The sequence below is a fragment of the Stegodyphus dumicola genome, chromosome 1 (assembly GCF_044657685.1).
Source record: "Stegodyphus dumicola isolate Sdum_Otavi_A_Nest chromosome 1, ASM4465768v1".
Taxonomy (NCBI): Eukaryota; Metazoa; Arthropoda; class Arachnida; order Araneae; family Eresidae; genus Stegodyphus; species Stegodyphus dumicola.
In genome coordinates this window covers 257079748-257105637 of record NC_140768.1, presented here as the reverse complement: position 1 = coordinate 257105637, position 25890 = coordinate 257079748, and positions in this window count along the sequence as shown.

Sequence of the window (25890 nt, the reverse complement as noted above, 5' to 3'; positions counted from 1 at the left end):
TTATTTGCAGTAGCTAGTGCGAAAAGTGTTTGCTAATAAGCAATTACATGAAACTTAATAAATTTAACATGCAATAAAAGCTCAAAATAAATATTTTATTACATTAATTTTGTTAAGGAAAAAGAACTGGGCGATTTAACATGCATTAAACGAACAATAATCTTTCATAGTAAAGTGTAAAGAACGGCAACTTGCATCATAATTGGCTTGACTAATTTTTATCCGTATTATAAATCTTTGATAAAATTCATCATCTTGACATTTAAAAGTATTTTAGGCTAGTTGTTTATTGACTTATTCGTCAATATCAGAACTAAAAGAAAATGATTTACGTTCTCTAAGTATCCTATTTAATTTTTTTTCTCGTTGTTTATATTTATTAAAGATGCTTAACGCATTTAACATAACATGTTCATAAACATGAATTTACCTTATATTCATATTTTTTCTTATGAAATACCTTCAATCATGTAAGGTATGTTATATTACGAGATCATCTTAGGTTTTAAACCAATAAATTATTTAAATTTTCTGCTCTGGTTATTACATAACAAACGCCCACGAAGAATATGGAGAAAGCATATGCAGTTTGAAGTCTTGAAGGAAAAGTTTTATGTTAGCAAAAGATATCAATATGAAATAACCTAATTAAAGCCTTAGCCCATTCAGTCACGAAGTTTTAGAAGCGAGTGAAACTGTAATTTCAATGTCATTATTTGAAAGTTAAATTTTATGGATAAATGCTGAACTATTGAGTGTTTTTAAGAGTTTCGAAAGACTTCGAAAAATGTTATAAAATTAAAACAAAAAAGTAATCGTCGACCGCTGAACTCCTGGACCCAAAATCACCTGCCGCCATTTTTTTATTACTTTAGATTAGCGTGCAACCGAGATAATTCTTTTTACACAAAAGTTTTTTCTTCCTCCCTTTTATATTCTTTTCTTTTTAAACATACTTATTTTTTATCCACCGACGACAAGTTTTTATTATCATTAAACCGGTTTCTTCATTTTTAGTACTTTTATGACCTCTTCATATATTATTCTGGTTCTTCCTTCTTTTTCACTTTTTTCTTTTTAATTTTTCTCTTTTCTTATTTTTCTTGCCTGCTTATTTTATATTTTTGTTTGGTTTTTATTCATTCCAGAAACCTTAAGTATCCCTATAAAACGACAATTAAAACAAGACTTAACGGGAGGAGGGGAGAGACTGGGCAGTGAAAAATGAAAAGAACAATCGGCGGATTCTAAAATGATTTGTAGATCTATAACTCTAAAAGATCGGGGCATTAAATAAGGTTGTTTCAAAAACAAAAGCTTCTCAAAAGTCCGATTTTGAACTCAAAAGGGTGTCAATGTTCTTTTAAAAGGGAATGAAGCGACATGTGTTAGAAAATTCACAATGTTTAAAGAAGTTACTGTACATACCAGAAAGTGAAGACTGAAACTCTAAATAACGTAATTAACTATGTATATAACAGCTTTCAACATAGGTAATGAAGTTATAAATTTTAACTAAAATAAAATCTTCATATTTTTAAACACATAGATACATACTGTCACTATAAACCTTCACTTTAGGAACTTTTTTTTAATTGACTATGAAACATTAAACAACATAAATTTCTCTGAAAACCAAAGATTTATTGAATTTTAGCAAACTGCAATTTAACTAAGATAAATTCAAGTTAAGATCATTTCAAGAAAAAAGATTTGGGTAATTTAAAATGCACTTTAATTAGCAAATACTTTTTAAAGTATATATCTATTTCAGATATGTAGTGTAATAACACCATTCATATATTTCTATTTAACTAGCTTAATATCTAGATATTATCAGAATGGTCTTAATTTAAATACATGATTAGACGATTTATTTCTTCGACTGATATTAAGCTAATTTGCATTCAATATATAATGCTAATACTTTACCTTTAAATTTGCATCTCTCACCAGCAAATAGAATAAAATAATTTTTAATGATATGCTTAGTAAGAATCTTTGAAGGCAACAAGTAAACTAAGAAGGATTTATTTTGATGCAACATTATGTTTCAATGGAATATTCATGCATTTTTCAATGACAAATTATGCCTTGTTTGATATTATTGAGTGCATTTAATGATCTGGAGGGCAAGACGTGTAACGTAAATAACGTAGATAATTTTTTTTTTTTGGTTTTTTGTATTGAATGTTATATAAAATAATTTGCTACATTAGTTTGTAATATAAAATTGAATTACCTTTAATTCATTTAAAATAATATAACTAAAAAGAGAAGGGAGAGAAGCATTTCAAACTGAAAATGTACGTTGCCGTTTCTAAAAAACTAGTAAATATTTCAGATTTTTAGCAGTTAGAGCAATACATGCTATTAAAATAAAGTAATATTACAAACTTTTTGCTATGTACATTTAAAATTAAAACTTTAAGTTAGTAGTGTATAGTTATGTGGGCAATTTAGTTATTAATGAAAGCATATAAGCCACTCAAAAGATTCAACCAAAAACTGCATAAATTTCCTGTGTTTTATTTTACAGCTATTTATTTCAAATTTCTTAGAAAACAAGGCGAACTACATTATAGTGATAATGCGCTGTATAAACCCAGGGATTATACTGCAGTTACAGAACATAGCTATTGAAACAATAAAAAATCTGACACCTATATAGTTTTAAATAGTAGATATAAATATAAAACGAAAGCTATTAAAAGAATGTAAGAAAATGCTGCAAAAACAAAAACTTACATCTACAAATTTGACCAAATATTCAACAGAGATCCCAAGCAATTAAAAAAAAAACACTTTAGAAAATCAAGAATAACCCTTAAGAAACAGCTCCATCTATATCTTTTCTAGAAAGTCTCCTTTCTTTTCCAAACGATTTTACTCACTAGAAAGTAGTTGAAAGAGATGTTAATTATTGTTTGTTGTCAACAAAACCATTTTGGAGACATAATAGTGTCAGGGCACTTAACTGGACGAAATTGGGTGTCAAATTTTACCAGTTGTCGGGAACATTGCCCATTAGAGTTATAGAGCTATCACGATTTTTGATGCACAGTAAAAATGAGGACTCCCTCTCCGGGACTCGAACCTGGACACCTCGAATACGCGCTGAGTGTGCTACCGTTACATAACGATGATATGCTGAGAGGAGGGGAAAATACTTTATATACTTCCTATTTTAAAGAGCGACTGGGGATAAGGGGACCCATTCGCCATATTCTGGTTGTGATGAATCATTGTCCAACACTTTTTTTTTAAAGTTCGGGCGCCACTCTAGTGTTATTAAGATTTTTGATGCAGGAGATATGAAAAATGAGCAATGCCCTCGCCAGGACTCAAACCTGGACCTTTCGGATACTAACGAGTATGCTACCGTTGTATTTCCGATACAGTGTTAAGTACTGGCATATATTTTTCTATTTTTTTTTTTTTTTTCGGTCTTTTCTCAGTTCATCATGTCAATGCTTAGTTTTCTCAGATTGCTCGCAAAACTTTTTTTTGTCCTTTTATTATTAACGTTTTCTTAATTTATTAATTAAATATCATGTTCTTTTCTTCGCACTTACTCTTCATAAAATTCAATTCAGCAGCAAAATCATAAAACAGCATGTCTTTACAATTTTCAATATACAGTCTCGAGCGCTGTAGATACAAATATTTTATTTTTAGTATTGCCCTGCTGGCTTTAAAAATCGTTGAATTTGTCAATTGAAAATTCATTAAAGTTTTATAAACTGTGAACTGTAAAACTCGAAATTTGGGCTGCCACGTACACACGTTTGTGTGCAGGACTACGTTATTCAAAATTTGATGGCCGTATGTACTGTCGTTTTTTTCACAATGCGAGGAACATATACACATGCATGCAGCTTTTTTCATTATTCAATTACTCGTACTTTAGAAACAGTACAGGGCGGTAATATATGGTGGCAATAATTTGGAAAGCAATACAGCCGTTTATATTAGACGACGCAAAATTCCGTTTCGAGACTCATTCGGACCAACGCCCTTTTGAGGTAATAAAAGCATTAGTTTGAAACCGAAATAATAAATCAATCGAAATCAAAATAATTAACATTTCGAATTCTTATGATAATAGTCAATTAAATTTATAGCAGTAATTACGCTTGAGAGACAATTATAGGGAATTTAAAAGTTAATTATCCTAATGTTCGAAACGTTTATTAAAAACAAATTACAAAGACATGAATTAAAGATGCTTGTCGAAAGTATTGTTCTAGAAGATGATTTGTTGCTCGAATGAACATGAATTAAAATGTAAATAGGCATAAATTAATATCTAAGAGTTTTAATATGGAAGAGTTCAAAGATTAAATATTGAATCACATATATGAGTCCTGAAATCAAATTGTCTTAAAAGTCAAATTTAATAGAAAATATTTCACTTCACTTTAATGCTAATCTGAATTCCAGGTTTTTGCATAAGGAAATTAGAGAAAAAGAAATTAACCATGTTTGAATTTAATAAATTAAAAAACTCACATAAATATCGACACTTAATTTCTTTGGGATGATCATTATAATTTTACGAAGAAAAATTTTTTCTATACATATTCAAAGAATAAAATAAAAATAAACTAATAATAAGTGAATAATTATCTTACCTTTGCAACATAGCTTCTATCCGGACCCAGCTCGTTTAAATTCAATAAGTTCACAGTGTAAATTTTCAAATTTACTGCAAAAGTAGTATTTAAGAAAGTGATATACTTCTCTAACTCCTCCGCATATGTTTTTAAGTTTAATTTAATTATTTTTTCTAGGAAAATAAAATAAATTAAATTATATCCAAGAAAGAACTTCATACTGTTCTAAGACAAACACTGTTCACATAATACTATGCGTACTGTTCTAAGCAAACACTGTTCATATAAGACTATTCATACTGTTTTAAGACTTTCCTTTTCTGCTTTCAGGGATCACACACACAAGAAATTACGAACAACTCTTCTTCAAAGCACCATTATATATTATCAGAACCTAGAGGGCTCAGAAAGTTTCTCAACAAACAGAATGCGCGGAATGGGTAGTCAAGAGAAGCTGTCAGATCTTTATCCGGAGAAACTTCCGGTTGAATTCTATTTTATTGTTATCAGACAATAACAAAATTTACAGTTAAAGTCGATAAGGATAACATGAAAGGGCATGACTTTAGAAGTCACATCGATGAACAGTGTGTCAAATTGGTAAACAAAATCTGTTTAGAAACACATTTCTCAATCAGGATATATTGGAATCTTATTTTCGGAAGAAATTGATAAAGATTTTTCCAGAAAAAGTGAGGTACAGGCTTAACCAAACATAAATGCATTTTAGTCATATTTTAATCTATTTCATGTTCATAATTTTATTAATATAACTTGATTTACTAAATCTTCCTAATTAAAGTAATTTACTAATTATTGAATTTTACTCATTTTACTTTACGAATAATTAACTTCTGCTAATTATAGTAATTTACTAAATAAAATTTTTTATTAAATACCGCAATTGACATAGCTTTATTATTACACTTTTTGTAAATTAATAGTTAAGTTATTGAAGCAGTCATTATCTGTTTTCCTTCTGTACGCATATTTTATGCACAGTATGATATTCATTGCTTATTTTATAACGTTGCGCGCCTCCAACTTGCACGCAACCAAGGGTGACTGTGAAAGCTTGTATGAACCACAGAGTCTTGTAAAGGGTTTAAGTCCCTTTTTATTCAACGTAATAAATTACAATTGCGTCCTCTTGACGCTTACAAACTGTGCCCACTTGGCAGTCAAAATAAAAATAATAACCTGAAAAGAAAATAAAGACAAGATTCTAACTACGAGGCTCTCTAAAATAACTAACTCACCGTGTTTTACAATACCGCTGCTAATTCAGCAGACTTGAAGCTCACTGGAACAATTTCCACAACTTCCCGCCAAGCACATAGGCCGCAACGCGGGGTTCTTCAATTCTCGCTAACTACCTCCGCGCTCGCTAAGTAAGAATATCACTCTCTCCGAACTTGTTTCCTTCTATTTAAATCAGAATACTTCCGCTGATAATTTGAATCCTTGCGCGTTCTACTCAAATTTACATATTCTGGCATTGGCAATTCCAGGGGAAAGTAAGGCTTGACAGGAAAGATAGTTTAAACTTAAAATAAATGTTAGTTAAAATAAATATAAACCCTACAATTTATTTACAGAATCTTTATGGTTCACTGGTGGTCGAGGGATAAAATTGCTGAACACGAGCAGTTCGAATCTGGTTCAAATCCCAGCGGGTTGGCTGCAAAACATTTTTCCTGGTTTTCCCTTTGTGTAACTTAAATACAACACAATTTCTCTTAAAAAGTCATCCATGAAAACATCCTTCCCTTCAGGCAGATATTTCATGCGTTCTTGCCGGCAACATTCCATTCCCTTTCTACCTTGTATCTACATCTTTTTGTATATGAAGTAATATAATATATTTTATACATTCTCCAAACTTCTGCTATAGTCCACTAAGCGGTTCATCTCATATGCTCAACTCCGTATGAGGCGGGGGCCCACCAGCGGCCGAGCGGTGAGGTCGCTGAACACTGGTAGTTCGGTCCGAGGTTCGAATCCCGCGAACGGGCTGGCTGCATGGATGTTTTCGTGGTTTTCCCCATGTTTAACGTGTATACGAGCCTGTTTCCCTTAGAAAGTCCTCCACGAAGGCATCCCTCCCCTTAGGCAGAAAGCCCTAGTGTGCTTTGCCATAATTAAATACACCTGTATGAAGCGGAAGGATCGGGTTCTCAGAAGCTTCTCTGAAAGAAGTCATTTAGTCACAATTGCCTAAATGCTCCCACACCTGCAAGGACAGTGGGTATTTTACATCCTTCAAACACATTACGGAGTGTGTCGCGTTTGTTGAAATCGACCTCTAAAAGACTGGCAGTCACGCTAGTTACTCGGATAGATGTTTAGCAGGAAAGAGGCTAGTGTATTTTATCCCCACATCCGAGACTGTCTGGTCAGAGAACAGACCTCAGCCAGAACAATAAGCGACCCCGGGGATTGGAGGTATATATTGGGTAGATTATTTCGTGTGATTAAAAACCTCATTTGAAATCTCTTGAATAAGCAGAATAATTTTGGTACTGTCGGCAAACCTGTAGAAAAACCATAAAGCATTTAGAAAGTCTATCTTTCTATTCAAGAATTTGCGAACATTTGTGCCATTAATATAAACAATAGAAGATGTTTGTAACCCCACATGTTATATATCTTAGTGCATCAGTAGGCAGTATAATCCTCTGCATGCAGCTTAATTCAGAGTCTTTTTTCTTTAAATCAATGATCAGAATAAAGTACTGTATGGTTCCTATATGAATTTTACATTTATAAAAGAAAAGCTTCAGTAAGTTTTTATTTAGGAATTTCTGAAGACATGAATATTATGTCAAAGGTTCTCCAAATTAATTCCGTTATGCTCTTTTAAATATCTGTTGGTTAATGTTTGATAGTGATACAGATTACAGATGGTAAAGATAACCATTGCATGTAGGTCCTTTGAAGTTCAGGTGATCGGAAATAGAAATACCACAGCTGAATTAAATACTTTAATCAACTCGAAGTAATCATATATGTATTATTTTAAAACAATTTTAATATATATTCAACTGCCTGTTGTTCTACAATACATCAATTGAGGAAATCAAGAAACAGAGTGAATGGTAAACACGGATATATAATCTTCTAGTATATTAATGACTTGCGTTCCTTTGTTAGCATAAGACTTTACCATTGATGGATAAAAATTGCGCCTAGTTAAACCAGGTGTATTTTGAATATGTAAAAACCGAAAGAGACAGGTGTCTCTTTCGGTTTTTGTGCATTTCGTATATGTGCTCATTCAAATCAGGCAGAAAAGGTAACCTTAGATTGGCGCAAGATTTAACTAACAGTCTATCAATTTCGAGAACAGTCTGAAATTGACCTCTGTTCTTCAAAAGAGAGGGACAGAGAAAAGAAGAATTTGGAAGGTGTTAGGAAGAACTACATTCATACCAATTAAATATATGTTCACTTTTATCAGAAAGTCCATTCCACCAACTTAGAGGTTTAGATTTTTATTGGTTGTATAATATTTTGAAATTTTTGTTAAAATATTTGCCCTTGGGAAGCATTTTGAAATGCAATCCTAAGCATATACAGCACATTTCACAATTCATTTTATTAAACATAATTCATTGAAACATTCATTGTATTAAATTTCGTAGTCTGAGAAATAATTTTTTTCACATATCATGTTCATTTTTCTCAGCCTTTCCATATAGAAATTAAACTACCTTTCGTTGTTTTCAGTTTTCAGCATTATATCTGAAGAGTGTGTCATATATATATATATATTTATATACGGAATTAGAATTTTTGTGTGAGCTTTCTACAAAGAAAGAAATTTCAAGTAAACAGTTTGCTCCTATTATAATATTATATTTTTTTTTTTTTTTTGTGGAAAAGGCCAAGATGCAGCTGGAAAAAAAAGAAAGCATTTTCTGAAATATGACCTTAATCTAGAGAGCAAATATGTGGACTTTGATTGCGTTTCATTTGAAAAGGTTTTAATTTGAATTTTGTTGGCTATAAAATTTCAGTTTAAATTTTACATTGACGTGTTTTGCTTCCCTTTAATAAACTTTGCTGTTTGTCAGCCTGAAAAATACATTTCTTCCTAGAAAAGGAAGTATGAAAGGAAGAGGTATGGGAACCGTACAGACAAAATTTTCATACATTTTGCAAAAATACATCGCGTTTTAGTCATTTCTTAAAATAGAGCCATGAATCTATGACTAGTAGCTCAAAAACGTATTTTGTCATGCAGTATTTTGGAAATACCCTACGTTTACACTCGAAAGCTAGCTGATTCATTCGGAAGTAAAAAAAAAATATATAAACAATAGATTTTGGCTTAAATTCAGTCGATACGGAATTCTCTTCTTTTGCTAGTGCTAAAGTTTTCGAATTTCCTTAAATATTTAAAAAATATACATGTATCGACCAAAATGATAATAATTAGATGTGTTCAAGTATAAACATGTAATCATTTAGTGGTAGGTTTGGTTTTTATTTATTTAGGTTCATTTATTTCATCACGAGAATTCACTTTTAAATTATGTTGTGCACAGGATTAAACAAGTAGATTACTACTGTTTCTGTCACATAGCAAAACTGCGCAAAAGAAAGGGTACGCTGATAATAAAGTTCATATTCATGCCTTTTTAACGAAACAGTTCTATAACAATAGCATTATAAGGTGTAGTAGAATGAAAATAAATTGGCGCATAAGATGATTTAGCCTCATTATCAATTTATTACACAAATTAATAAAAACTTCTAAAATTAACCTTTAGACTGTAAACACCTTAAATGCTTAAATATCTGTCATTACGAAATATTGAAACGAAGCTAGAAAACTGAAGAAAACTGACAACGTTCGTTGCATACCTTAATTGTAATTTGCAGGAGCTATACTCTGCACACACACACACAGAATAGTCAGTTTTATACCTTCCGTTTTACTGGCCCGGCTGACAAAATTTAATTTGCGTTTTTCATGTCTTGAGAGCGCAACTTAGGATATATGTTAGATTTATATACAGCATTGTTCTAACATAGGTATTTTCATACAAAATCGGACTCTTTCTGAAATCTCACACTTTTTTTTTTCCTTCCATGTTTCGATTCTACGACTCAAACTATGCCTAAATATTAAATTTTATAAAACTTTATGAGAAATTTACCCAGAAATTTAAAAATTTATCTTTGGCACAGTTTTTTCAGATTGCGCCAATAATAATTCACTAGCAAAATTCTTAATTTATAGTAACCAATTTTAATTTCGCTCTTTCATTGTGCACAAGTGAAAAGAAAGGGGTATCATCCATTCTTTCAAACATTTTTAATAAAGTGCGTAAATCACACTTGGCGTTATTATCGCTTATACTCCAAATTCCAAAATGCGTCAGTGTATAAATTTACGTATATATCCCAGGAAATATTGAATAAAAAACTGTAAATATTTGCACGTATGCTTAGAACTACATCTACTTTAAATTGATGGCAAATATTTTATAAGTTTTAATTAAATATTTTTTCGGAAAATTAAAAAAATATATTAAAAAATACAAATTTAAAGAATAAATCAAATACCTGCTGATTTTCTTTGGTTTGAACCAAAATTTCAAACTGTGAAAAGAGGAGAAATTAAGGTATTTCTCCCGCCTTCGTGGTGTAGTGGTTCTGCACGCCGGCCCGGTATTCCAGAGGTCCGTGGTTCGATTCTCGGCGAAGGCGATTGCTCATTTTTCATCTCACCTGCGTCAAACAAAATACCTAATGTCTCTACAGAGGAATCAAGTACGTTTAATAAACAATGCGATATTAATAAACATATACTCAATTCAATTAACATTGGGGAGCTAAAATTTTGAGAGGTAGTTTATTAAAAACTATGTGCGATTTTTAGAAAACTAGGCACTTTGGCATACTTGAGTCCTAGAATCGAAATATGAGGGGGCCCCCCTCATATTTCGGCAATCAATATTTCTGAAAAAGTCCAAATTTGTATTAAGATACCTATGTCTGAACAAAGCTATATATAAATCTAATAGATATCCTAATTCGCGCTTTCGAGACATGTAAAAGACAAGTTAAATTTTGTCTATCGGCTCGTTAGAACGGGACATGTAGAACACTCAACGGATCCGTTACTGTAGATTCCAACAAGGCCTGAGAGCCACCGTGCCAATTTTTAATAATTTCATTTCATATTGCTACTCATCTGAGATAGAGCTGCACAATATTTTGGTTTTTATTTTCTTCTACTATTCACATACATCGACCTTTTAATTGTTTAATAATTAAAATTTTGACAATTTAACCTATATCATTGGTAAATATTAATTATTTAATATCTAATTTACAAAATTGTTAATTATTTAATAGCTCGGCATTCATGAAATCATCAACATGTATTTTCTGTTCCTTTGAATTTCATATTAAATTAGTTTTATGAATTTCTCTCATTTTTCATATTACAATTTAGAAATTTTTTAGAAAAGGCGAATACTTTCGGAGCTAATTTTAAATTTCCAGATACTTCGTTTATGATATCGTTTTTAAATTCAAAAAGGGCTATTAGTCTCAAAACACGATTTTGCGTTGTTTCAGTTTTCATTCGAATTTGTTGCCATTCGAAAAATTGTAAGATATGATTGTTTCATATTTAATCTGTCTGTTACTAATTAACAAATTAAATTATTTAAAAGCAATAGCTGTAGTTCTTAACAATGTCATTTTTTTTACATTTTAATTTCACTGATTTAAATAAACATGCATTTAACTCGTAATATACCTGATAAAAAGCATTAAATATTTTATAGAATTACGTTACATATTTTTCACTTATTAAATATACAGAAGATGTAAGTTCTCGTGTTAGTCTAAATGCATATTTATCTAATATTGCGTAAAATGTTTCGCTATTCACCTGGGCCACCTGGAATCATAAATCATATTAAACTTGAAGAATATTTTGAGGCGATAGTTAAAATCTGAAAACTTTTAGCTTTTCATTTATTTTTTCATTTATTTTAGCGGGTTTTAACGAAAATTTCCCCCCACCGCAACTATAGTTTAAAGTTATTTGCTTTGTGAAAGATAAGCAGAAAGTACATTTGAAATATTTCTTTGTTTAAATATCAAACTACAAATCTCTTTTACGAAATCAGTATGATGCAAACATTTTGCATAAATGAAGAGTACATGCAGTATGCGGATAAGCAAAAAAATATAATAAGCTTCATACATACTAGAAATTAAGCATTATAATGGAACATCTTTCATTAAAAGATTTAACAGAGGAACCACTTGAAGATTATCCATATGAATCAATTCTTTATTTTGGTAAACAGCTATCTGGTGCATGTTGATCCGAACTTGTGTATAGTCACCTAAAAACAAAAAAGTTATTGATTGTCTTAATTTTGTTTGCTGTAAAGTTTGGCAGAAATCTATACAAGTTGAGAAATGTTGGATAAAATTTATGATATCTGAAAAAAAAAAAAAAAAAAAAAAAAAAAACTATGAATAATGTAAATTAAAAATATTTTCTTGTGGATTCTGTTTAAAAGCATCATGAATTTAGTGCATCTGATTGAACGGAACGAATTCGTATATAATTATTATTAGTCTCTCTGACAGACAAGGCACGTGTGATGAACTTCTGAATGGTTATTTTCATGTAATGGTAGTAGGGTTTAGTGAACAATACTTAGATTAAAATTAGAAAATGTAAAACAAAATCTGAGATTTCGTGTTTATTCTAATGTTCGTATCATAAAAATTCATTTCAAATCATCGTAGACTCTCTGTTAGTAATACTATATTAAATAAAAGATTCCTGAGGGCATTTGGTTTAATACTAGTAGCATAAAACTAAATGTAAAAGTCTTTATGTTTATTCAATTAATTTGGATAGAATGAATTTGTATTAGTTTAAAATACACATAAATGTTTTAGTCTCGGTGAATTACATATTTAATTCAAGTTGAGACACTCGTAATCATGTATATATGCTTATACAACGAGCAGATATCGTGGATGAATTTTTCTAGCAAGTAGGTGGGTGAATCAATACCAAATAAGAATGAAGAAGGGAAAAACGATCTCATGAAATGCATTTTTAAATTAAATGTTTCAGCTTCAATACACTTTATTTTTGGAATAATGTCACGGTGCCATGCAGTGTGTAAGATGATATGTATTGTTTGACTTTACTCTCTGAAACACGACTCTGTTTTTTATGCCCAAACATGCATTCACATAGACGGCCTTTTACTCAGATGTAATAAGAAATGAGTAGGGAAAATTAGATGAAAAAAATATTTCAATAAAATAAATAATGAGTAGGGAAAATGAGAAGAAAAAAATATTAATAAAATAAATAATGGGGTAATAAGATATAAGTTAAATAAGTAGAGCTAAGATTTTCATAGACGGAATATGGAAAAATAGACGGAATACGTAAATGGAAAAAAAAAAAATTGAAAAGTTTCATATTTTAACTTTCGCTCAAAATGACTGTTTTAAAGTTTCATATGATTTATCAATTGAAATGGCTCAGGAGGAAAAGCGAAACAGTTAATAGGATATTAGGACTCAATATTAGAATATTTAGAATATACATTTAAGACAAACACGAAAACTTTAGAATTTAAAAAGTGAAAAATGTGTTAAGTACTTACATAAAAATATTTAATTTTTTAATTACGTATATTATGAGTTATATGTTTATTTAAATCAGTCAGATTAAAATTTTTAAGCACTATATCTGTTGCTCTTAAATACAACGTACGTCCAGAAAGTAAGTTCCGTTTGGTAATAAAAGTAAATTGTGTACAGCTACAGAAAAGTTATTGAACTGTACTCAGGAGCTGGTTGACTTTGTATTTAATAACAAAGATTATCATCACAAAGATATTTACTTTATTATACATTTATTAATCATTTTGTTGCTGTAGAGGAACGATCTGGCTCCAAAACATTTTAAATTCTCAATCACAAAGCTGTAAGATCTGTTACAGCAAGTACACAAAAGAAAAGAATACTCAATTTAAATTACGTAGGTCGAGAGTATAACGCGCTAGCAGCGCCTTCTGTCGGCAACTCTTAATCACTACTTAACATACTCCCGACCTTGAAACCTTACAGGTTTCAAAATATTACAATTAGTATACACTGTTTTAAAGCACAATATAATAACAAACAATTGTAAGCAATAGCAATACAATGGTTCAATTTTAAAATACACATTAAATCATAAATGCAATATAAACACTGGAAAGAAACACATTACAATACATAAATCTAATTACAATTCACAGGAAGAACACAAATGTCTCACATTTCTTTTTAACATTTTACCACCTGGTAATACTATGTTAATCACTCGAACTTTTTTATCCTTTCCAAAAATTATTTCTGCAATTCTACCTGTTAACCATTTTGTACTGGGCGTATGCTCATCCTTGACTAACACAAGTGAACCCACCTTAACATTATCTTTAGCAAACATCCATTTACTACGTTGTTGAAGGTTATTTAAATAGTCTCTCTTCCATAACTTCCAAATTTGTTGACTATATTTCGTTATTTTTTGCCACTTTGAGAGCCTATTTTCTGGTATCTCAACAAGTTGGGGTTCAGCTATTGAAGTTAAAGGCCTTCCTATGAGAAAATGTCCTGGGGATAAGGTTTCAAAATTATCAAACTCGGATGATAAGGGAGTAAGGGGTCTAGAATTTAATACGCTTTCAATTTCTAGAATCACAGTGAGAAATTCTTTAAGAAACAGATGAGCATTGCCAATAATTCGTTTCAAATGAAACTTAAAAGATTTCACCCCGGCTTCCCAAAGGCCGCCGAAGTTTGGTGATTTAGGAGGAATAAACCTCCACTCAATGTTTTCACTTAGCAGGTATTTAGTCAGTGTTTCATCTGGGTGTTTAACCAATTTATGCAATTTTCTGAGCTCAATGCTTGCACCCACATAATTCTTTGCATTGTCACTGAATAATTTTGCACATTTACCCCTGCGACTAAAAAATCTTTTCAAACAAGCTATAAAGGCATCTGAAGTAAGATCAGAGACAAAATCTAAATGGATAGCTTTGGTGCTTAAGCATACAAATATGCACACATATACTTTGTTCAGTTTTCCCTTACGCTGATTTTTAAATTTAATGTGGAATGGTCCACAAAAATCAGTTCCAACATTACTAAATGGGTAAGAAGGGGTTACTCGTTCTTTGGGCAGATCACCCATTATCTGAGTCTCAAAATCAGGTTTGTTTTTAAAACAAGTTATACATTGAAAAACAACTTTACGACAAACATTTCTGCCATTTAAGACCCAAAATTTACGTCGAACATGATACAATAATGCATTTGAACCAACATGCAAATACTTTAAATGATAATATCTCACAATTATTAAAGTTAATGGATGCTTATCTGGCAGAACAATTGGATTTTTCTCATATGTACTGAGGTCAGAATGTTTCAGTCTGCCTCCAACCCTTAGAACATTGTCTTTATCTAAAAAACAGTTTAAAGATTTTACTTTGCTGTTGCTGGGCACTGAGGCACCTCTCTCAAGATGTTTTATTTCATCTACAAACTCACCTTGTTGGATTGACCTAAATAAATAGATTTCCGCTCTTCTCAACTCGCTAAATGTAAGGTGACCTGTAAGCTTTCATTAATAACATTATTGATAAATCTAAATACATAGCACATAACATGAACAATAGTTAAATAATTATTACTCAAGGAAAGAATATCATCAACTATAGAACTATGACTTAAAACAGTAAAGACAATAGGAGAATGATCATTAGAGTCATCAGTTTTCTTTAGTTCATCAGAAAAGTCATCTAATGAAATTAGAATGTCATTATTGTCTACCGGAACATCAGTCTTTTCTCTCAAAAATTGGGGTCCATGCCACCAAATGTCACTGTTCAATAAAATGTCAGCACTGACTCCCCTGCTGAGGAGATCAGCTGGATTTTGCTTCCCAGGGTAGTGTGCCCAGGCACTGATATCACTTAAACTCTGTATTTCGTTAACTCTATTGGCAACAAATGATTTCCATCGTTTCGTAGATCCTTTAATCCAATATAGAGTTATTTTTGAATCCGTCCAAAAGAACACTAAGGAGGTCTTTTTCAAATCCACTGTTTTCTTGACTTTACTCGCTAGTCGGGCGGCAAGCAAAGCACCGAGTAATTCTAGTCTCGGAAGAGTGATTTTCCTTAGTGGCGTCACTCGACTCTTGCTAACAAATAACTTCTTCGATGTTACTTCCTTCGATGTTATTATCCTTCACAACTCTTGCATATATAGCAGTACCGTAAGCGTTTTGGCTAGCATAGCAGAAGCAGTGTAGTTCTAAGATATCGGTTGGCTCTTGTATATTTAAATTGAGCACGTTCCTAGGAACTCGTAACTCTGAAAGATCAGGAACCTCAGAGCACCACTGAAGCCATATTTTTTGTAGATCTACAGGTATTTCTTCATCCCAAGAAATTTTCTTCATCCATAAGACTTGTAGAATGAACTTTGCACGAATAGTAAACGGCGAAAGCAACCCAAGCGGATCAAAAATCCTTCCAATTGTACGTAGTAGGAATCGTTTGGTACTTTCGTTTTGAGACAGACTGTTCACTAGGCTCTGCTTTCCCAATATTAGACAATCTTCAGTAGGATTCCATGACAGTCCCAAAACTTTAATAGTGTTGACTTGTGGCTGTGTATCGAAACCTTCACGTGTCTAAAACTGCATCAATGTATTGTCATTCGTAGTCCATTTTTGTAGCACCATGCTAGCTTGGCTCATAATTGATGTAGCTTGAGTGGAGATCTCAAAAGCATCCGACACATTATCAGCTCCAGAAATAAAATCATCCACATACAAACAGCGGTCTAAGCATTCTGTTGTAGTCGGGAATTCTTCAGAGTGCTTTCTCAGGTGAGTTTTCAAAGTAGCAGTCAAAAGGAATGGACTGCTCGTAACACCAAAAAGAACACGATTAAATCTGTAAACTTGAATTTTACCATTTTCTTCCCACAGAAAACGAACTGCATCTCTGTCCTTTTCGGCTAATAAAATTTGTAGGAAAGCTTTCTCTATGTCTGAAATAAAGGCGACTTTGTTTAATCTGAAATTAACAAGAATGTCGAATATGTTCGAATTCAGGTTTGGCCCTGACCACAGGCAATCATTTAGACTTAAATGCTTAAAGTTATGACTGGAACTTGCATCAAATACCATTCTCATTTTTGTAGTTGCACTTTCCTCTCTAAAAACTGGTTGATGTGGCAAATAGAACACAGGTTTATCAACAGGTTCCTTAGGACATCTAACTTTCTCTATAATATTCTTATTTTCATACTCTTTTAAAGTTTCAATATACTGCAAATGAAGATTTGGATCTTTTTGAAGTCTACGCATAAGTAAATTAAGTCTGTTTCTAGCAACCATGAAGTTATTATTGAGCTCTCCCCAATCTCTTTTCCATGGTAACTGAACCTCATACCGGTTATCTTTAAAACGAACAGATTTTTCAAATGTTTCTAAAGATTGATCTATCTCATTTTCACAGGGATCATCTTTAATTCCTATAGACTCAAGTTGCCAAAATTTTTTAATTTCATTTTCTATATCACTATAATTATTAATCCACAGTGAACTGCTCGCGTATTTTCAGGCTCTGAACTCAAAATACTACCAGTGGCTATAAAGCCAAAAGCAGAATTTTGAAATCTTAGCTCTGAATTGGGCACTTCAACTTGACCGAATTTTAAGATCTGATAAAACACCTCTGCGCCTAATAATGCATCAATTTTTCCTCTTTTATAAATGGTTGGATCAGCAAACTTAATGTTTTGAGGAAAATGTTCAGTCGAAACTTCTGTATTATTGATTGGTATGGAGTCCGAGATTTTAGGCACGCGCAAAAATTCTAAACTCATTTCAAAGTCAATACCGTTTGAAATAGAAGCACATACTTTAGAATTAATATTTATTCTTGTGTTATTTAATCCAGAAACCGCAACAGATATTTTTTCTCTTTTAATCCCTAACGAATTAGCACATTCAATCGTTAAGAATGACGTCATCGAACCTACATCACACAAAGCGCGAACTGATTTTAATTCACCGTAACAATCTCTGATTAAAATATTCGCAGTAGAAAGTAAAACATTTTTGGTCTGACACATTCCGTTTACAGCTGTGCCGGCTAAAATACTTTATTTATTTATTTATTTATTTATTTATTTATTTTTAGTAGAAGAAGAGTCATAAGCAAATTTTTCAGCATTCGGATTGAGACTGACTGTCGTCTTCTCCCCCCCTACTTCCGGCTTTGAAATATGAGCACTTTCGGATTTATTTTGTTTTACATTTTCGAAATGTAATAGCGTTGAATGCTTTCGTGAGCATTTTTGACATCGATAATTAGACGAACACGTTCGAACGGAATGGTTTTTCAAACAATTAAAACAAAGCTTATTTCTTTTCACGAATTCACACCTGTCATTGACAGAAAGATGTATAAATTCCGGACACTTATATAATGAATGGAATTCTTCACCACGGCACTTTATGCATTTCAAATTTATGTTTTTTGTATTAGAAGTGGATATAACACTCGTAAGTTTTTTATGTGGAGAATTATTACTCTTTTTTACCTCCTTTATTTTACTATTTTGAAGCGTTCTCGCTTGGCTTTGTGAAAACGAAAGTAATTGTTCAATCGTACCAAATTCTTCCGAGGTTTTTAATTCCTTTTCCCACCAGTATCGTATCGATTTATCAAACTTATCCACTATCAAATATACAATCATTATTTCCGATAAGTTTTCTAATTTGTAATTTAAAATATTTAAAGTTTGAATACACTCGTTCGTTACATCAATTAAATTTAGAATAGAACTAGATGTTTCGCTAATACTCGGCTGATTCAAAAGCTTTTTTATTATAGCATTTAAAAGCTCACGTTTATTTGAATACCTATCTTCTAAAAGTTTCCAAGCTATATCGAAATTTGTATCCGAAATAGAAATAGACTGTATTACTCTCAGAGCTTCGTCCTTACAACTAGCTTTTAAATATTGCAATCTCATTGCATTACTCGAAATAGATTTGTTTTCTATTACGCTAGCTTTAAACATATTTTTAAACATTATCCAATTCTCTATTTTACCATTGAATGTCGGTACCGATAGCGTCGGTAACTTAACATCCGAAAACACATTTGAATTATTATTACTCGGCACAGAAGAAACAGAATGTTCAGAATTCATCTTATTTTTTACTACTGCTAATTTACGTTTAATCATCAATAGCAACTCATCAACAATATCATCTGTATCTTCTTTATCCTTAATAAAGTTATCCAATTCTTCGGGTGTCATATAATCGATCCTTTGATCAATTCATCTTTGTCGGTTCGTTTTCCATCCACTTATGAATGTTATTAGTCAACTCAATTTTCAGGAAATAAACTGGGACACTTATGCAGGTTTAACAATAACATGAGCTATATTTTAATTTTGTAAATACAGTTTAACTTTTCACAAAGTATTGCTTTTATTCACATTACATCAAACGCACAAGTAATAAATACATTGCATCTCTCAGTTCTTAACAAAAAAAAAAAAAAAAAAAAAAAAAAAAAAAAAAAAAAAAAAAACAAGCCAACTTTTTTTTTCGGAATACAGCCAAACTAATTTCAAATTTTTTCTCACAAGCATGCCGTCCTTATCGCATCAAGCACGTTTCTTCTTCCCATTGCCAGATACTTTTATCTCTTCTTTCAGATAAACTGTTTCTTTCACATGAGCATGCCGTTCTTCACGCATCAAGCATGCTTCTTCTCGTTGCCAGATTTTCTCCTCTCTCCTTTCAGCTATAAGTCGTTGGCTTTCAGCTATAAGTCTGTTCTTCCGGCAGGTTTGGTCGGTAGCATAGAGTATGTGCATGACACGCCCCTGCCAAGAATGAAATTTGTCCTTTCTTTGGGACGTATTTCATTAATTAATATCCAAGCAAATTTTCTGTACATTACTTTTACACAATACCAACCTCGTACAGTATTAAATAAAACAAAACAGAACAAGCAATAAATTATTACAATCATACAAATAAACAAAGAAAAAGAAAAAAAAACAATCAAATTATATTAATCATATCATATTTGATCCAGACGTGAGAGTGCATCTGCACTTTGGTGCTGGATCCCTGGCCTATGACTAATCCGTAAGTTCCATTTCTGCAATGCCAGAGCCCACCTCGTCAATTTGGGCCTTCGAGGAGTAGTTTCATTCAAATATCTGAGAGGGTTGTGATCCGTTATAATTTCTACCTGAGCCCCATAGATCCATTTATCAAATTTATTCAGGCCAAATAAGACTGCCCAAGCTTCCTTCTCAATGCTTGCCCAATTTTTCTGAGTTTGAGAAAGCTTTTGACTTGCAAATGCAATAGGACAATAGTTACCACTGCCGTCTATCTGGGTTAAACAGCAACCTACCGCCAAATTGGATGCATCACAATGGATCTGAAACGGCTTTCCTATATTTGGTGTGGCCAGAGATGTCACTTGGCACAAAGTATCCTTTAATTTGTTAAAAGCATTCTGTTCCAACTCCTCTCATAGAACAATATTGGCTTGCCTCTTCTTCGTCAACTCTGTCAATGGTGCCGATATTTCTGCGTAACTGGGAATATAAGATCGATAAAATCCCATTAATCCTAAAACCGGTCTCACATCTTTTTTTGTGACTGGCCTGACGAGTTTTCTAATTGCTTTGACCCTTTCTTCATTTGGACCATGCTTGCCTCCTCCAATTATATTGGAGGAGGCAAGCATGGTCCAAATATTTGATTTTTTTAGCTGCAAAAGTACATTTGTCCAAACGTACAGAAAATCCTAATTTTTCTAAAGTTTCCAGAACCAGAGAAATGTGTTTCAAGTGTTCCTCAAATGTTTTCGAGAAAATCACCACATCATCTATATATGCCTGAGCATAATCACTATGACTCGGCAAAGTACAATTCATTTCCTTCTGGAATGTCCCCGAGGCTCCTGATAAGCCGAAAGGCATTGTTCTCCACTCCATTACATGTTGCTAATGCAGTCAAAGGTTTGCTCTTTTCATCCATTCGGATTTGCCAATACCCTTTTCGAAGGTCGATGCTTGTCAGCCAGTTTGCTGCACCCGCCACAAAAATCAATTCCTGCATGTCTTTCATGGGAAATGTTGGAGTTTTCGTTACAGCATTCAATGATCTAAAATCTATACACATTCTAACTGTAGCATCTTTTTTTGCCACCCAAACTATAGGATGAGCAATTTCTGACTCAGAAGGTTCAATTAATCCTAATTCTAGCAACTCACGTATCTGCTCATCTACTGCTTTGCGGTATGCCATGGGTATTCCATAGCAGTGGGGTTTCTTCCTAATAGCAGTAGGAATAAGTTCGATTTTGTGTGTACCTACTCGTGCTGGTTGCACTGGACGTGTAAATAATGTTTGATATTTCCTCAGTAGCCCTAAAAGTTTACTCCTTCGGACTGAATCTAAATTAGACATTTCTAATCCTTCCAGAGATTCAGAAAAACTCTTTTCTCCCTTGTTGACAGGTACAGATTCAATTTCCCCAAACTCTTCTTCCCCCTCCAAGATAACATTTACTGCTTGGGATCTAACTACATAAGGTCTAATCTTATTCTGATGGACATGTCTTTTGGTCCCATCGGGCATTTGTACTACAAATGAGTGAGAACTTCTCTGTTCCAATATATTTGCAGGACCCTGCCACCTAGCATAAAGCTTGTTATTAGAATCAGGAATCAAGACTATCACCTTATCTCCCACCTTAAATGTTTTTATGGTAGACCTTAAATTATGATAGTGTGCTGTCCTCTCTTCTTGAATTTTAGCTGTGAGCTTTGCCTGCTCCGCTAACTTCTCAAACCTAGCCTTTAGATTTTGTAAATATGTATAAACAGGAGTTACATCTAATTGTAAATTTTCATGTTTCCCTGTCCATGATGATTTTAATATCGACAGAGGTCCCTGAGGTGTCCTGCCGTACATGAGTTGAAATAGAGCCACCACAGTTGTTGAGGTGGATACTTCTCTATAGGCCCACAATACATAAGGAATTTGCAAATGCCACCCTCTACCTTCTTCTCTGATGACATGATGCAACATTCTTTTTAAAGTACCATTAAACCGTTCAACTAATCCATTAGCTTGAGGATATCCAGGGGTCGAAAACTTAGGACTGGCCCCTATTCGTCTCTCAAATTCTTGAGTCAAATCTGCTTTAAAATTTGTTCCATTGTCACATGCAATTACATTTGGAATACCCGTTCTTGAAAAAATATGTAATAACTCCTCACAAGTCGACTTGGTGGAGAGGCTAGTTAGAGGTATTGCTTCTGCCCATCTGGTATGCTGATCAACTAAGCATAATATATACTTATGACTCTTAGAACTGGGAGGATCAATCGGACCTATCACATCAATGTTTACAATTTGGAAGGGCAGATCTGGCCTGGTTACTGGGGTGATTGGTGTCCTATCAACCGTTTTAATTGCTCTAGTCAACTGGCACTCTTTACATGCCTCGCAAAATTTCTGAACGTCTAACCTCAGACCTTCCCAATAAAAAGAGTATCTAATTCTCTCCACAGTTTTCTTTACCCCCATGTGGCCACTAAACACCGAGCAATGTTCTAACTGCAAGACTTCCTCCCTTCGACTCTTAGGTACAACTAATTGCCCCACACTTTCCCCAAGAATTTTGTCCTTATGAAAGAGAAAGTTATCCACTGTATAATAATTCCCCTTTCCTTTCTGAGCATTCTCCCATGCTCCTACCAGAGATTCACAAGTCTCCTGCTCTCTTCTAAATACATCCGCTGTACATAGTCTTCCTGGTTGAGGTTCTTGGCTTTCACTTGATTCCATCTTCCCTTTCTCATTGAGATTCCTTCCCATACTAGCGTTTCCTTCTAGTTTCCCTGTGTTTACCTTCACAGACTTTTCCTTTCTGCTAACCTCTGGGATGTTTGTGGTTTCTTCAGGTAAGTTTTCCATCCCTTCACCTGTGTCATATAACCGATCTCCTAACATGGTGAATACTTCCGGAGGAAGCAACACATCCTCTGCCAGCGATTCTGCAACTGCACACAAAATCTCTTGATGTGTAACATTGGCACTTTCTCCTACAGTAATACTCAGTGGAATGCTTACCAAAGGGCATTTAAAAGCTGGACCAAATATACCTTTCAAATATATACTCGATCCTTCCTTCAGTTGGAGACTTTTGGTTAACTCTTTCTTAACCACCGTAATTTCTGTTCCTGAGTCAACTAGGGCCTTCCCTATTGTTCCATTCACACTAATAGGAACCCTTTTCAACTCACACAGCTTATAGTCGTTTACATCCCCTGACTTCCTCAAAGGATCCACACGAGCTACCACAACTTTGTACTCTAGGATATTATTATCCTGATCTTTCTTTACCCAGTTTACCCTGGCTTTATCCCTTTCCTCATTTCTGTTATACTGCCTAGAACCTTTAATCTGAGGACAGTGGCTTTTAAAATGTGAAGCTGAACCACATACAAAGCATGTTAAACCTTTAACGTTCCCTGTAGTTTTCCCTACGGTTTCTGACCTATGTCGACTGCCTCGTCTTTCTTCGACCTTAGGTTTCTCACCTACTGCCTGATTTAAAATCTTAGTTTCACAAGCTTCCCTACGTACGTTGTAGGACTTCCCTTTAGCCGCAAAGAATATGTCACACTCCTTTCCAAGCTCTCTTGGCTTCAACCACGAGTCTCCCTGCCTTATACCTATATGTACTGCAGTTTCCGTATCAATGGTCTGGTAGATTTTGTCCGCTACCACCAACTGATTAAGACCCTCAAAGTCTGTCACCCCCCTTGATTTCACATAATTTTCCCACATGGCAGTAACTCTAGTAGAAAACTGGCCAAAGGTCTCTTCTGAACTTCGTCTTGCCTTTCTGAAATTCTCCAGGCATACCTGAGGTGAAGGTTTAAATTCTTTCAACACAGTTTCCTTTATTTCCTCATAATTCCCATACTTATCCTCGCTTATCAATGTTAATAAATTTGCCGCTTTATCTCCCAAAAGGTAAATCAGAATTTTGGCCTTATACTCATCAGGGACACTTTCATTGACATAAGCTCTTTCTAAACTGGAGAAGAAATAGTCCCAGCCATCTGCTTTACATGGAACCTTTACTGTCAATAATCTGATTGTCCTCGTTAACTCTTCTACTGATCTTTCCTTTCCATTCTCCCCCCGTTCGGATGTAGTACTCCTATTCGAGTAACGATCCCGACAATCTACCTTATACTTCTCAATGGCAATCCGCTCCTCTGCCTCTAACTTCAGTTTATATTCCCATTCCTGCCTTTCCTTCTCCTCCTTTGCCTCCCTATCTGTAATAATAACACTCAGAAGATCCTTTGCTAACTGCTCCTTATAGCTTTCACTAGCAAGAATCTTTTCCCTCAAGTCCAAAATCCTAAATGTAGGCAACACTTCAACACCAAACTCTTGTGCAAGGGCGCCTAGATCAGCCTTTCTAGATTTGGCCAAAAATGACATTATGCGACTTTATATTCAACTTAATTAAAATAACAGAAAATTAAAACTAAATTTCCTTACATAAAATTATACATTAAGTTAAATCCTTAACTGCTGTTGAATCATAAACACATAGTATCTGCATTAAATATGCACAACATCCAAATACTCAATAAATAAGAAAAACATGTATGTTTATATATAAGCATTTGAAAATTAATGCAATCATATCTCATAAATAAAACACAAGCATTACTTAAATTAATGATCATTCACTCATATAATAAAAGATAAATGCACTTGCAAGGTAATTCAATTCTTATATGATAATCACACCGATAATTTTTGTCTTATAAAATACTTGTTCATATGTACCTTTACATTAACAGCAAATTTTTCATAAACACAGAAACATGAATAAATCACTTAACGAGAGAACCTGATAGAAGATAACTGTTCCAGTTAATAAGCTTCGTAGCATTCGTAAGGAATTCACTTGAGCTTTTTCCGAGTCGACAAATATACATCCCACCAGCTGCCACCACTGTCATATAATCGAATCCTTTGATCAATTCATCTTTGTCGGTTCGTTTTCCATCCACTTATGAATGTTATTAGTCAACTCTATTTGCAGGAAATAAACTGGGACACTTATGCAGGTTTAACAATAACATGAGCTATATTTTAATTTTGTAAATACAGTTTAACTTTTCACAAAGTATTGCTTTTATTCACATTACATCAAACGCACAAGTAATACATTGCATCTCTCAGTTCTTAACAAAAAAAAAAAAAAAAAAAAAAAAGACAAGCTAACTTTTTTTTTTCGTAATACAGCCAAACTAATTTCAAATTTTTTCTCATGAGCATGCCGTCCTTCTCGCATCAAGCACGTTTCTTCTTCCCGTTGCCAGATACTTTTATCTCTTCTTTCATATAAACTGTTTCTTTCACACGAGCATGCCGTTCTTCTCGCATCAAGCACGCTTCTTCTCGTTGCCAGATTTTCTCCTCTCTCCTTTCAGCTATAAGTCGTTGGCTTTCAGCTATAAGTCTGTTCTTCCGGCAGGCAGGTTTGGTCGGTAGCATAGAGTATGTGCATGACATCGAGTTTACATGTTTCGAAAATTGAATAAAATACAGAGTTAAGTTCGTTAGAAATTTCATTAGTTTTGGTTTCAAATAGCTGCAACGCAACTGCATCTGAAACATCTAATGACGAAACAACTTTATCTTTATGCCTCGTCAGTGAACTTTTTAACACTCTTTTTCTAGTTTTTAGAGCTTCCATATTTATTACAGTTATACTCTTCGAATTTAATAGAGATTAAAATGGGAGAGCTCACCTTCGATTCTCGACGGACCACTTGAACTGTACTCAGGAGTTGGTTGACTTTGTATTTAATAACAAAGATTATCATCACAAAGATATTTACTTTATTATACATTTATTAATCATTTTGTTGCTGTAGAGGAACGATCTAGCTCCAAAACATTTTAAATTCTCAATCACAAAGCTGTAAAATCTGTTACAGCAAGTACACAAAAGAAAAGAATACTCAATTCAAACTACGTAGGTCGAGAGTATAACGCGCTAGCAGCGCCTCCTGTCGGCAAACTCTTAATCACTACTGAACAGTTATTTAT